This window comes from Ursus maritimus, unplaced genomic scaffold (genome assembly GCF_017311325.1).
Source record: "Ursus maritimus isolate PB19 unplaced genomic scaffold, ASM1731132v1 scaffold_1, whole genome shotgun sequence".
Lineage (NCBI taxonomy): Eukaryota > Metazoa > Chordata > Mammalia > Carnivora > Ursidae > Ursus > Ursus maritimus.
The window spans coordinates 25,266,047-25,278,356 of record NW_024423343.1 but is presented as its reverse complement, the minus strand read 5'-3'; positions in this window follow the sequence as shown (position 1 = coordinate 25,278,356).

The following is a 12,310-nucleotide window of genomic DNA, read 5'->3' as shown; positions in this document are numbered from 1 at the left end:
TTTTTTTTTTTTTTTTATGAGAAGCAGAATTAATTCATAGTCTATAGTTTTCTTATTCTTATAAAGCTATGAATGTTAGTTTCTTTTTACCTGTCAATAAAGATAAGATGGATAAGGATGCCTGGGTGCCTCAGTTGGTTAGGCGTCCAACTCTTGATTTTGGCTCCAGTGGTAAGATCAAGCCTGGCCTCAGGCTCCACACTGGGCGCGGATTCTGCTTGGGATTCTCTTTCCCTCTCCCTCTGCCCCTCCCCCCACCCAACGTGCTACCCTCTGATATCTCCACTATCCATGAGATATCAGAAGATAATTCGCAACACCTGCCTGACGTTCCTTTGATTTGCTTAATTTTAAAATTTACGTCTTTATAAGTAAATTAGATTGAAACTGGACCCTTCCTATCCCAGTAACTTAAAGGAAAGTTAAAATTGAATGCCTCAGGACATACAATTTCTTTGGTAGGGAAGTTATTGGCCCAGTTGTCATTGAAGGATCTTGTTTATGGGCCACAAATTCCTACAGTCTCAATGTCCATGAATGTTTGGGTTATTTAAGAATTCCATCTCCCGCGGAGTATTTCATATGCATCCAAAAGAGAGTGAAACTTTTGACTGGTTTCTGTCTTTTGGTCTCCTGCAATTTCCCTTCCAGTTTTATTTTAAAAAGAAAGAAAAATTAGATCAGGATCCACCCCTGAAAGGGAATACTAGCTAAATTTGGTAGGACCTAAATCAGCCACTTAATCAAAATGTTAATATAAAAATATTAAGTGGGAAATGTTAGATAATACAATAATGATCATATCTCAATTGTGCAGTATGTATCTGTGCTTGCAGGGAAAGAAAACAGAGTGTGCTGAAATGTTAATAGTGGTTTTCTGTGTATTTTGGGATTACTAGTCTATTTCTTTTCTTCATTATATATTCCCCAATGCTCCACTACGAACATGTTTTGCTTTTATGATGAGAAAAACATACTTAGAAATTCATTCAGACTTCTTCCTAGAATTGCCAGACTCATGTTTCTTTGTCTGTTAGTTGGAAAAACATAATCTCTGCTATTCTGGTGGCCAAGGAAGAAGAGATCGTGAAAAGCCGAGGCTGCTACTGGGACGCAGGAAACTCCGAAAATAGCTCAGTCCCGGGTTGAGAACTACACGCCTGTCTGCGCCTCCCTCTTTAGTTCCCTACAGCAAGCATACATTTCTTATGACATTTAATAGTGAGATTTCTTTTAATGCTGACCACTACAAGGGGAAAAAATGATATAAAGATAGCAAAAAAAAAAAAAAAAAAAAAAGATGCAAAGTCTCCAAAACAAACTGAAAATCAACCAGAGTGAGACTGAATTTTTTTCCCCTGGTATTCACAGGCATGGAAATTCAATTAGTTGCTGGTTTGTCCTTTGTTTGTTTGTTTTAGCCTTTCCTTCTCACTTTAGGGTTGTGTCTTTTAACTGTGATCTGGAATGGGGTGCGTGGGTGGCACAATTGTTTAAGCCCCGGTCTCTTGGTTTTGGCTCAGGCTCAGGTTGTGATCTCAGTGTGGTGAGATCAAGCCCTAAGGCCCCAGCCAGGTTCCATGCTCAGTACGGAGTCTTCTTGAGACTGTCTCTCCCTCTATCTCTACCCCTCCCCTCCCTAAAAATAAATAAATAAATCTTAAAAAAATTTTTTTTGGCTATGATCTGGACCACTTCTTCCAAATGTGCTGTTCCCACTATCAGTTCCTTTTTTGGTTCTTAGTCTGATGTTTCTGGATTTTTTGGTTTTTTTTTTTTTTTTTTTTTTTTTTTGCCTCGCATAGGGAAGTTTCTTTATAGTCCTCCTCACACTGTCACTGTTTTCCACTATTAAAGGGGAAAAAAAAGTGGGGTGGGTCAGACACATATATTGATGTTGTTGAGTCATTTGTTACAAAAGACAGTGGTTGCTGTAAGATTCATTCTAGCAGAAGGCAAGAAGAAAAAATGAGAAACAGATATTCAAAATAATCATATCAAGAAAGAATGCGCCACTTGTCAGAAACAATCAAGGATATATGCAAGCAGCAGATGAAATGATTTGACAATATTCTCTCAATGAACATTTCATCATCTTTTCTGGTTCCTATTGTTACAGTGCCAGCCCTACTGGCATCATTCCTAAATTCATTCCATCACCTCTGTTCTGTCCTTCCTTTCTATATTATATAAAGTAGGGGAGGTCTTTGTGATGAGATTCATATTAAAATGATGCTTTCTGTGGTTCTAATTATTATATTCATGTCTTATTTTTGAATTGGATTTATAATTTTATAATTATAATTTTATTCTTATTACAAGTTAAATGCATATTTGATGTAGAAAATAAAAAGAAAAGGAAAACAAAACTCATCCTTAATTCCATCACTCAAGTGATCACTTTTAACATTTAGAGATACATACAATGGAGGGATAAAGGCATGAATCAGTTAAAATAAAACAAAGGTTAATCCTTGACGGGAGTTTTGAGATTAGTTTTTGTTAATGCTCAGTGGGGGCATAATATAGTACCATAATAAAGCTCTGTATTTAGGGAACAGCTGAATTTTCCCTGCTGCAAGCACCTGGGTCAGCTTAGAATTCCTCGGGGTCACTGGGAGACTGGGGCATGGGGCTGTGACCCTAATCCAGTGCTTTTCCAGAAGTGGTATTAGTGAGCTAAAAGTATGGAGATATCTTAATACTTTTGGAGAAACTGACATCTAGGAATGTTGGGTCATTTTATACTCCCACCATGTATTTTTTTCTTGGTTTCTTACTAATTCTGTGTTTTATGATTTTTTTAAATGGTTACTAGCTAGAAATAGCATTTCTAGTCTAATTAATATTTTATTTCATTATTTCTAAAGGTAAGCTAGTACCCTTTTTATGTGATTCCTATTTTAGTTTTCAGTTACTTCTTATAAATCTTAAGAGTTTTTTAAATGATTATGAGAAAATAAACCCAACAGTTAATTCATAATTCTTTATAGGTTTGTTAATTGATTTGCCTTTATATTTTGCTTATAATGTTTTGAGGATCAGGTTAAAATTTTAAACAACCAAGTTATAAGGGTTTTTTGTTTCTACTTTTTTTTTTTTTTTTTTAATTCGACAGAGATAGAGAGAACACAAGCAGGGGGAGTGGGAGAGAAAGAAGCAGGCTCATAGCAGAAGAGCCTGATGTGGGGCTCGATCCCATAACGCCGGGATCACGCCCTGAGCCGAAGGCAGACACTTAACCGCTGTGCCACCCAGGCGCCCCTGTTTGTTTCTACTTTTGATCTCTTCTTCAAAAAACTTTACCATATCCAATATGGTGTGCATATTAATTACTTTCTGTGAATATCATCATTCTTTTTTATTTAAAATTCTCATTCATCTGGAATTTAGTTTGGAGTAAGCTGTAAGGTAGGTAGCTAATTGCTTTTTGCTGCAGATCAGCTGTTGGAGTTCATTCATTTATTCATTCGTTTACTTATTCCACAACAAGGATTAAGTGCCTAATATGCACCAGATACTATAGGGTGTGGTGGCATAGAGTTGTGAGAAAGAAAGACAAAATTCCTGCCTCCTAGAGCTCACGTTTTAGTGAGTTGGGACAACTAATTTACAAATAAATATGCATCTCAGACAATGTTAAGTGCCAAGAACAAAATAAAGCAGAGTAAGGGAGATGGATATAGGTGCTGTCTTACAAGAGATGGTTAGGGAAATCTATGCTGTTGCAACGACTTTTGAGCAAAGAATAAAGCGAGGGAGCTAGACATGGGCTTTTCTGGGAGAAGAGCATTCATGGTAGAGCAATAGTAGTAAGTGCAAAGGCCTGAGGCAGAAGCATGATCAGCTGGAACAATGAGTGAAGGTCAGTGTGGTAGGAAAGGGGCCAGATTATGTAGGATGCTGAGGACAAAGAGTTTGGCATTTACTCAGAGTGATTTAGGAAAGTATTACTGGAAGGGTCTGAGCAGAGTAGTGATATGTTCTGGTTATGTCTTAAAAGGATCACTTTGACTATTGCAAATCTATATGTACTCTCATGCTATATTCTGACCTACTGCTCTGATGTATACCCTGATACCTCACAGGTTAATAGTCACTGATTTATAACATTTTATTTTATGTAGTAAGACAAGTCTCCCTTCATTAGCCTTTGAAAAAAATTGTATTGTCTATTTCTGTGCATTTTTCCCAGATAATATTTGGAAATACTTTTATGTTATCGCAATAATATTATTAGGATTTTGTTTGGTTTGAATTAGATCTATAGATAAGTTTTAGGGGGTTACTTATAATACTTTTTATTGCCATACAGAGTATGCTAGCTCTCTGTCTTTATTCAAGTGCTATTTTATCTTTCTTGGAAGAGTTGTATTGTTTACATTGTTTCTCCACACTTAATAAATTTAATTCTAGAATATTTATATTTGTATTGTTTTTGTGGAATGGTATCTTTTGTGATTACATTTTCTCACTAGTTCTTTCTGGTTCTAGGAAAACTGCTAGAATGAAAAAAATATATACATATATAATCATATCTGACCACTTCTAAAAACTTGCTTGTGTATTCTAAAGTTTTTAATTTGAGTCTCTTCTGTTTTTAGGCAGCCCTATCTTATTCCAGGAACACTTAATTTAAATTTTTCTTTCCAAAGTTTATACCTCTTTTTCTTATTCTTATATCGAATCACCTAAAATGTCAGGAGAGTATTAATTGTTTGTGACAATAACAGACATCTTTTTCTTGTATCTGGTTATTTATGCAAATCCCTCTGATATTGAGATAGCAAATGAGCTTATTCTTCTGTGCCAACTTCAATTAAATAGTAGTGACTGGTTTTCTGAAGTTCCACAATGAGAAAACTGGGGTTTGATACAAACAGTACTATGTCCAATTAGCACTCTGTGCCAGGGACTTAAATGCAGATGGGCTGTTACTGGTCTAGAATTCGGCAAAATGATAGCTGTTAATTTGAGATGATTTTCATCATAGGGTGTCCATAAATTCTATCAGATTGCTCTAAACCCACACTTTCATTCATGATGTTCTCATTTGTTCATTTTTACTAGGAGTTGGTAGGGGAGTACATGACACTAACGACATAGAAGACTTCGCTGAGGCTCTTCCTATTCAACCAGGGAGCATTGATCCTTCAAAAAACTATTAAGCGAAAATATATTGTTTTAAAGTTCCCCATAGGAAAAGAAGATAAAGTTTTGAACCTCTTCTATATCAAATCCAACCACTCTGTCTCACAGATTCCAGCACTGCAAGGAAATCTCTCATGTCAAATAGAAATTAAACCATGTATATTTTGATTGTTAACGCCTGCCAAATCTGACACTCGGGCTCTCAAAAACAAGGCAAAGGATTTAACACATGCACAAAACATTGCACATTCTTACACTTAGGGTGTTAGCACTAACAGGTAGAAAAATTTGGGACACCTGTGTCCTAGCACTTTGGGCTCCAAAATGCTTGTAGCATCTTTTAGACTACGGAAAGGGTGAACCTCACCAGTGGTAGCTCTGTAGGCAAAATAACATTGTTATCTGACACCCACTTGATCACAGTGCTTTCTCTGTATTAACCAGAGCAAAGGGGCAAATTTTAAGAGATTAATGCATTAACAGTTGACTTACCTCTTAGGGAAGATGATTTGCCTGAGGTCAAAGATGGAGTAAATTAATATCTTCTACAACCAGTTGAATATATAAAACACATCGTTTCCATTTGAATCAGGGAACACAATAACTAATTATGAAAACTCTTAGCACTAGCTGCACATTAGAATGCTTTGAAAATATGACACTAGAACCCCAGCTCTAGAAAATCTTATTTCATTGGTATGGGATGAAGCCCTGGAATTTCTTAAAGAATCTCCTCAAAGAATTCTAGGTGATTCTAATTGGAGGAAAAGTTAAGAACTACTGTACCATTGCTTCATCTCAAAAGATGCCCCTCTTCCAATCAAAGTCGTTATATGTGCCAATATGTCAATCAAATAATTGGTTAGGAGTTGATAGATGTACTAAAATGACCTCCCATGAAATCAATCACCTACAGAAACATTTCAAAATTTCCTTCCAGTGTAATTGGACTTAAGACAACAAAAACAAAGGATTCCTCAGCAACAACCCAGGACACATATGTGAGATAATGTAAATGGTATATAAAAATTTTAATTTATCAGACAATTCTTTAAATTATACTTTTTAATGAATATATCTGTGAGAATATTACATATGAGGATGGATTATTATTTTTTTTTTTAAAGATTTTATTTATTCGACAGAGATAGAGACAGCCAGCGAGAGAGGGAACACAAGCAGGGGGAGTGGGAGAGGAAGAAGCAGGCTCACAGCGGAAGAGCCTGATGTGGGGCTCGATCCCAGATCGCCAGGATCACGCCCTGAGCCGAAGGCAGACGCTTAACCGCTATGCCACCCAGGTGCCCCGCGGATGGATTATTTTTTAAGGATAGATTACTTGTAACTTAAAATTATAAAATGAAAAATTACATATATTTTCAGAAAAGATATCACAAATATTTTTCAGGGCACTTGGGTGGCTCAGTCAGTTAAGTGGCCAACTCTTGGTTTCGGCTCAAGTCATGATCTCAGGGTCCTGGGATGGAGCCCTGCGTCGGGCTCCCCACTCAGCGGGGAGTCTGCTTCAGGATTCTCCCTCTCCCTCTGCCCCTCCCCACCCACTCTTGCTTAAATAAATAAATAAATAAATAAATAAATAATAAATCTTTACAAATATTTGAGTTTCTACTATGCCACACTCTTAGGCAATAAGGCTATAATAGTAAGAAAGATACACCCATAAAAATCTCTTCCCTAATGGTATCTACTTTTAAGTGGAGGGGATGGACAATAAACAAACGAACAAAATGAAGTAACCTCAGTTTAAAATCAGGACCTCTGTCCAGAGGCTCTTCCTGTTGAGCCACAGTCATACTACATTTGCCTTTTCCATTTTCCTAAACTATGATTTCATTTCTTCTCCCCTCTCCTCGACCTTCAACAGCCTTACCATTTTACTCTCCTCAGATGTCCTTGCTTTCCATGTCATTGGGAGTATAAAAGCCATCGGAAGGGAGTTTCCACATTTGAACCAACATGTCTGCATCTGCAGCCATGATTATATCGCCCATCTCTGTTTTAACTGTCCCTGATGATCATTGTGTACCAAATTTTATCTCCTTCCCCCTTCTCAAGGTTTGTTACTCCAGCAACAATTTCCCCCTCTCTACTGCCTCTTTGTATCAAAGTGCAAACAATCTGTGATATATCAAATCTCATAATGAAAAATATTAAACAATACTTCTTTTATCTATCAACTGTCAACTGCACTGAAAGTCTCATATCCCAGGAACTCTTCTGTCCTGGACAAACAGGGTCTGTTGGTCACCCTACTTGAGGCCACATTTCTCTCCAGGCACCATCCCAGTTATCTGTTCCTTGTTACAACATTTATTGAGTTTTTAATATTTACACACTCTAATTCTCTTCCTTTCATTCTCTGCTACACACAGGCTTTCATCCTAACTATTTTACTGGAAAAACTCTTGTCAATGTCATCAACAATGTCTAGGATGCTAAATTCAATGGTCAATTTTCAGTTATCATTTTACTTCATCTGTCAGTTGCATTTCATGTAGTTTGATCAGTCTTCCTTTTGAAACATGTTCTTTACTTGGCTTCCAGACACTTAATTTCTGTGGTCTTCTTCTGGTCATTTCTTCCCATTCTGCTCTTATATTTCTTTATTTTTCTAGACTTCTAAATTTGGAGTGCCTCAAAACTCAGTCCTCAGGCCTCTTTTTTTCATGAACTATAATCCAAACAAGTTTGAATATTTGAGGGAAATAGTGAGATAAGGAAGAGCTCATGGAGGATGTTGAGTGCTGTAATTTAATAGTAAAGTTATGTTTATAATTCATTGTATTCTAGTTACTGTGCAAGGTTCCAGTGATACATTCTATATGAAGACACACGGACAGTAGAATTTTAGTTTTGTTAAAAATATTACACATGAAGTGACATTTTAAATATTTCTCTTAAAATATTTAAAATTTAAAAATTTCCCTTAGAAAACATGTGCAGCCTAGATGCATCTTTGAAAGACCTAAGGGATGTTAAACTTTTAGGAGAATAAATTGAGTAGTAGTTTAGAAAATTCAATAGAAATGTCTGTAAAGAAGAAATCAGAGAGTGGATGGTGAATAATGCATAAGTAATAAGAAATAGAAAATAAATGTTCTTATAATACTCATAATGTCATTTTTATAAATCAATTATATATAATTTACTTCGAATGCTTATTAATTATTAGACTGTATGTGACAGGAAAATATAAGTTGTTCATTGGTGGAGATAATTTTCTCTCTTTTTTTTTCCCACAGAGATCATTTTAATTGTAATCTTTAATCACCTCTCAGCACACCAATTTGTTTTTGTATCTGCAGTTACAATTTTAATGCTTAATGCACTTGGGTTAGGTGTCTTCTTAAGAGGCAGAACAGTCTAGTAGTTAAGAGTCTTGCTTTTGGAGCCAGACAGACTAGATATATATCCATCACTTATTTGCCGCATAACCATGGACAAATGACCTCACTAAACCTCAGATTTCTTACAAGCACAAAGAGAATAAAAACATCATCAGTGGGTTGTTGTGTGAGGATTAAGTAAAATATTACATGCAAGGGTTTAGCCCAGTACCTAAAATGTAGTACTTCGTAAACATGCACTGGTATTATATTTGTGATCCAAAGAGAAACTTGGGAATTCACTTATGGTTTTGCATACTTCCTTAGATTCCATTACTTTTTTCTTCCATGTATAAATTTTCCTTTCATTTATTTAAAATTTCAGCATGTTAGGTGAATACATTTTAAAAAGTCACAAAATTGAGTTTGGCATTTATTAAGAACAGAAAATACATTTTTGCTGCATATCAGATTTTTAAAATCCTATAAGGCCAAAATGTAAATGAATTTTGGGCCTTCTGAGCATTTGCCACTACCTGGAAACAGAGATCCTTTATGGGATGTCAAAGTGTGGGGCAATTTGGCCCAGAAGAGCCAAGGAGAGTATCTTCCTGAAATCCTGGGATTTCAAAGCACTGGCAGCAATTAGTCTAGTCTAATGTTGGAGCCCTTGTAGGACTGGATCCATGAGAAAGTGTTAGCTGATATGCAGGGTTCTGGTTCACTGTGTTTAGATGTTTATCAGTGTGTAGGATTACAGAAGAGTCAGTGAGTCAGGAAAACTAATCTTTTTTTTTTTTTCTTCTCAGCAACTCTACATCACAATTCCTTGCTGTTATTTAAAAAATGAAAGAAAACTAGCCTAATTGTGGAATTCATTTCAGACTATTATATGTGTATCAAATCGTGTTGTGTACCTTAAGCTTATGTATGTTATTTGACAATACTATCTCAATAAATCTGAGAAAAATGGAAAGGAAGAAGAAAGAACAAAATTACATGGTTGCCTTCTTTTACTTCCTCACAGATATAGTACCCATTGAGCTTTTTGCCATCTTTTTTTTTTCTCTCTCAAATTTTCCTTTCTGGTCATAGGTTGCCCCTGAATTACAAAACCAGATTTATGACGTAGCTACTTGATAGAATAAGTTTGTATACTTGAGAAGAATGACACGGTCAGTTCCAACAACTAAAATGTATTCAGTTTATGTCAAACCCTTCTCCCTTGCACACACAAATTCAGAAGATTTTTGATATGGTTACATGTATCTGTTTTCCTAATTGAGTAATGGGGGGGAAAGAACAATAGTTCACAAACCAAGGTCTTAAGAATATACAAAAAACATGAACTATTTTGACAGAAAAATTTCTCAGCAAACTATTGAGGGGATGGTATGTTCCCTTTCCCCCCAAGGTCAGTTTTGCAGGCTAAGAGACTGTGGACCTGGAAATTCATGATGCACTGTCCTTTTTATAGCTTGTTGAATTCAACTGGCAAAATTCTGTTAATTCATGTGTGTTCATGAATTATAGTGTTGTATAGTTTACTTATCTTATAATGTCTTTGTCTGACTTTGCATCAGTACTACTCGCCTCCAGAAGGAGTTGGACAGATTTCATTCCTCTTCTTTCTAAAAGCATTTGTATTAAACTGTTATTTCCTCCTTAAACATTTGGTAGATCTCACCAATGAAGCCATTTGCTCCTGGCATTTACTTCCTGGGAAGATTTTCAGTAACAAATTCAATTTCTTTAAAAGATATGGGGCCATTCAGGTTATTTATTTCTTTTTGGGTGAACTTCAAGGAATTTGTAAATTTTTCAGATCTATTGGCATATAACTGTTTCTAAGCTACTCCTACTATCTTTTAATATCTGTAGAATCTGTAGTAATATCCCCTCTCTCATTCCTGATAATGGTAATTTGTGTTTTGTCTCCTGTTTTTCTGATTAGCCTGGTTAGTGGTTCATCAATATTATTGATTTTCTCAAGACACCAGTTTTTTAGTTTCATTGATTTTCCCAATTGCTTTTATTTCTTTGATTGGATCCAGATTTCCCCTTCATATCATTTTCCTTCTGCCAGAAGAATTTCCTTTAACATTTCATGTGGTTCTGGTCTGTTGGTTCTGAAAAGGTTTGGCCCTTATAAATGTCTAGGAAAACCTTTATTTTGCCTTTATTTTTTCAAGATATTTCAATTGGCATAGAATTCTGTGTTGACTGTTTTTCTCTCTCAGGATTTTAAAGATGTTTCACTGTTTTCTAGTTTACATTGTTTCCTATGAGAAGTCTGTTACAGTTTGTATTATAATGCTTCTATGTAATATATCTTTTCTTTCTGGCTTCTTTTAATATTTTCTCTTTATCACTGGTTTTGTCATTTAATTTTGATGCACATTTTTTACTCTATTTGAAGTTCATTGTACTTATTGCTTCTGCAACTGTAGTGTTCAGCAAATTGGAAAAGTTTCTGTATTATTGCTTCTTTTCTTTTTTTCTTTTTCCATACTCCACTCTTTCTGTAATTCCAAATATACTTATATGAGGTCAAATATTATTTATATAAAATTTTCTTACAGCTCAGTTTATACATTTCAGTTGTTTTCCTCTGTTTCACTTCAGAGCTGCCTATCACTAAGTCTTTAGGTTCAATAATCTTTCCTTCTATAGGCTCTAATGTGCTGGTAATCATCTCCCAAATGATTCACTTAGGCATTGTATGGTATCCCGTGCCCATTCAGTTAGGCATTGTATGTTTTCATTGTTTTTGTCTTTTTTCTACCTTCAATGTTTCTATAATGAAATCATGATTTTCCTTATAGTTTTGAACTATATTTTTATAATAGCTGTACTAAAGTCTTTTTCTAGTAGTTTTATCATCTCTGCCATTTTGGGGTCTTTTTCCATTGATCCCTTTCTTAATCACCATTGGTCCTATTTTCCAGCTTGTTACGTACTTGTTAGTTTTTGAATGGATGCCAGACACAAATTTTATGTCACTGGGCACTGTATTTTTGGTCTCTCTTTAAATGTATTTTAGCTTTGCTGTCAGGCACTCTAAAGTTACCTGAATATTGTTTATATACTGTTTAGCCTTTACTATAGATAGGTTATATTTGCATATATTATATATACATATAAATATAGATAAAATATATACGTACATATTATACATTGTTTACCCAGTGCCCTTTTGAATAGTCAACTGAAAGCTCTATTATGAGGCTTCTCTCTGACCATTGATAGCATAAACTATTCCTAGTCATGTGTGACATCTGAGGATTGTTCTGTGTACTCCTTTTTTATTTTTCCTTGGTCTTGGCTATTGTTGGGCATGCCATGATGGGTATTCAACTGAAATTTTTAGGGGATCTCTGAAAATTTATAAAGCTCTTTACCTATAAAACTCTCCACTCCAGTTCTCTGTCTTCTGAATTATAAACTATCTTGACTCTCCAAATTCTGCACAATAACTGCTGGGGTCTGTATGGTTCCCCTCATGCTCTGCGTTCTGGAAATTCTCTGCATGCGGTAAATTGGTTCGGTTGGATGACTCTTCATTTTTCTCTGGTGCCATTGCCCTTTGCTGCCTGATGCACAATGTCTGAAAGACTTTGTTTCATACATTTGATCCAGTTTCTAATTTTTTAGTCATTTCAGGTTGAAGATAGAGTCCCTGTCATTTCATCATGGCTGCAAGCTGAAATCTTACAACATAAATATAAGTCAAGAACTGACTAATGTAGTAAACTATCCAATACGTATTTAAGTTTTGAAACATTTCCCATTGTGTTTTATAATTTTTTCTC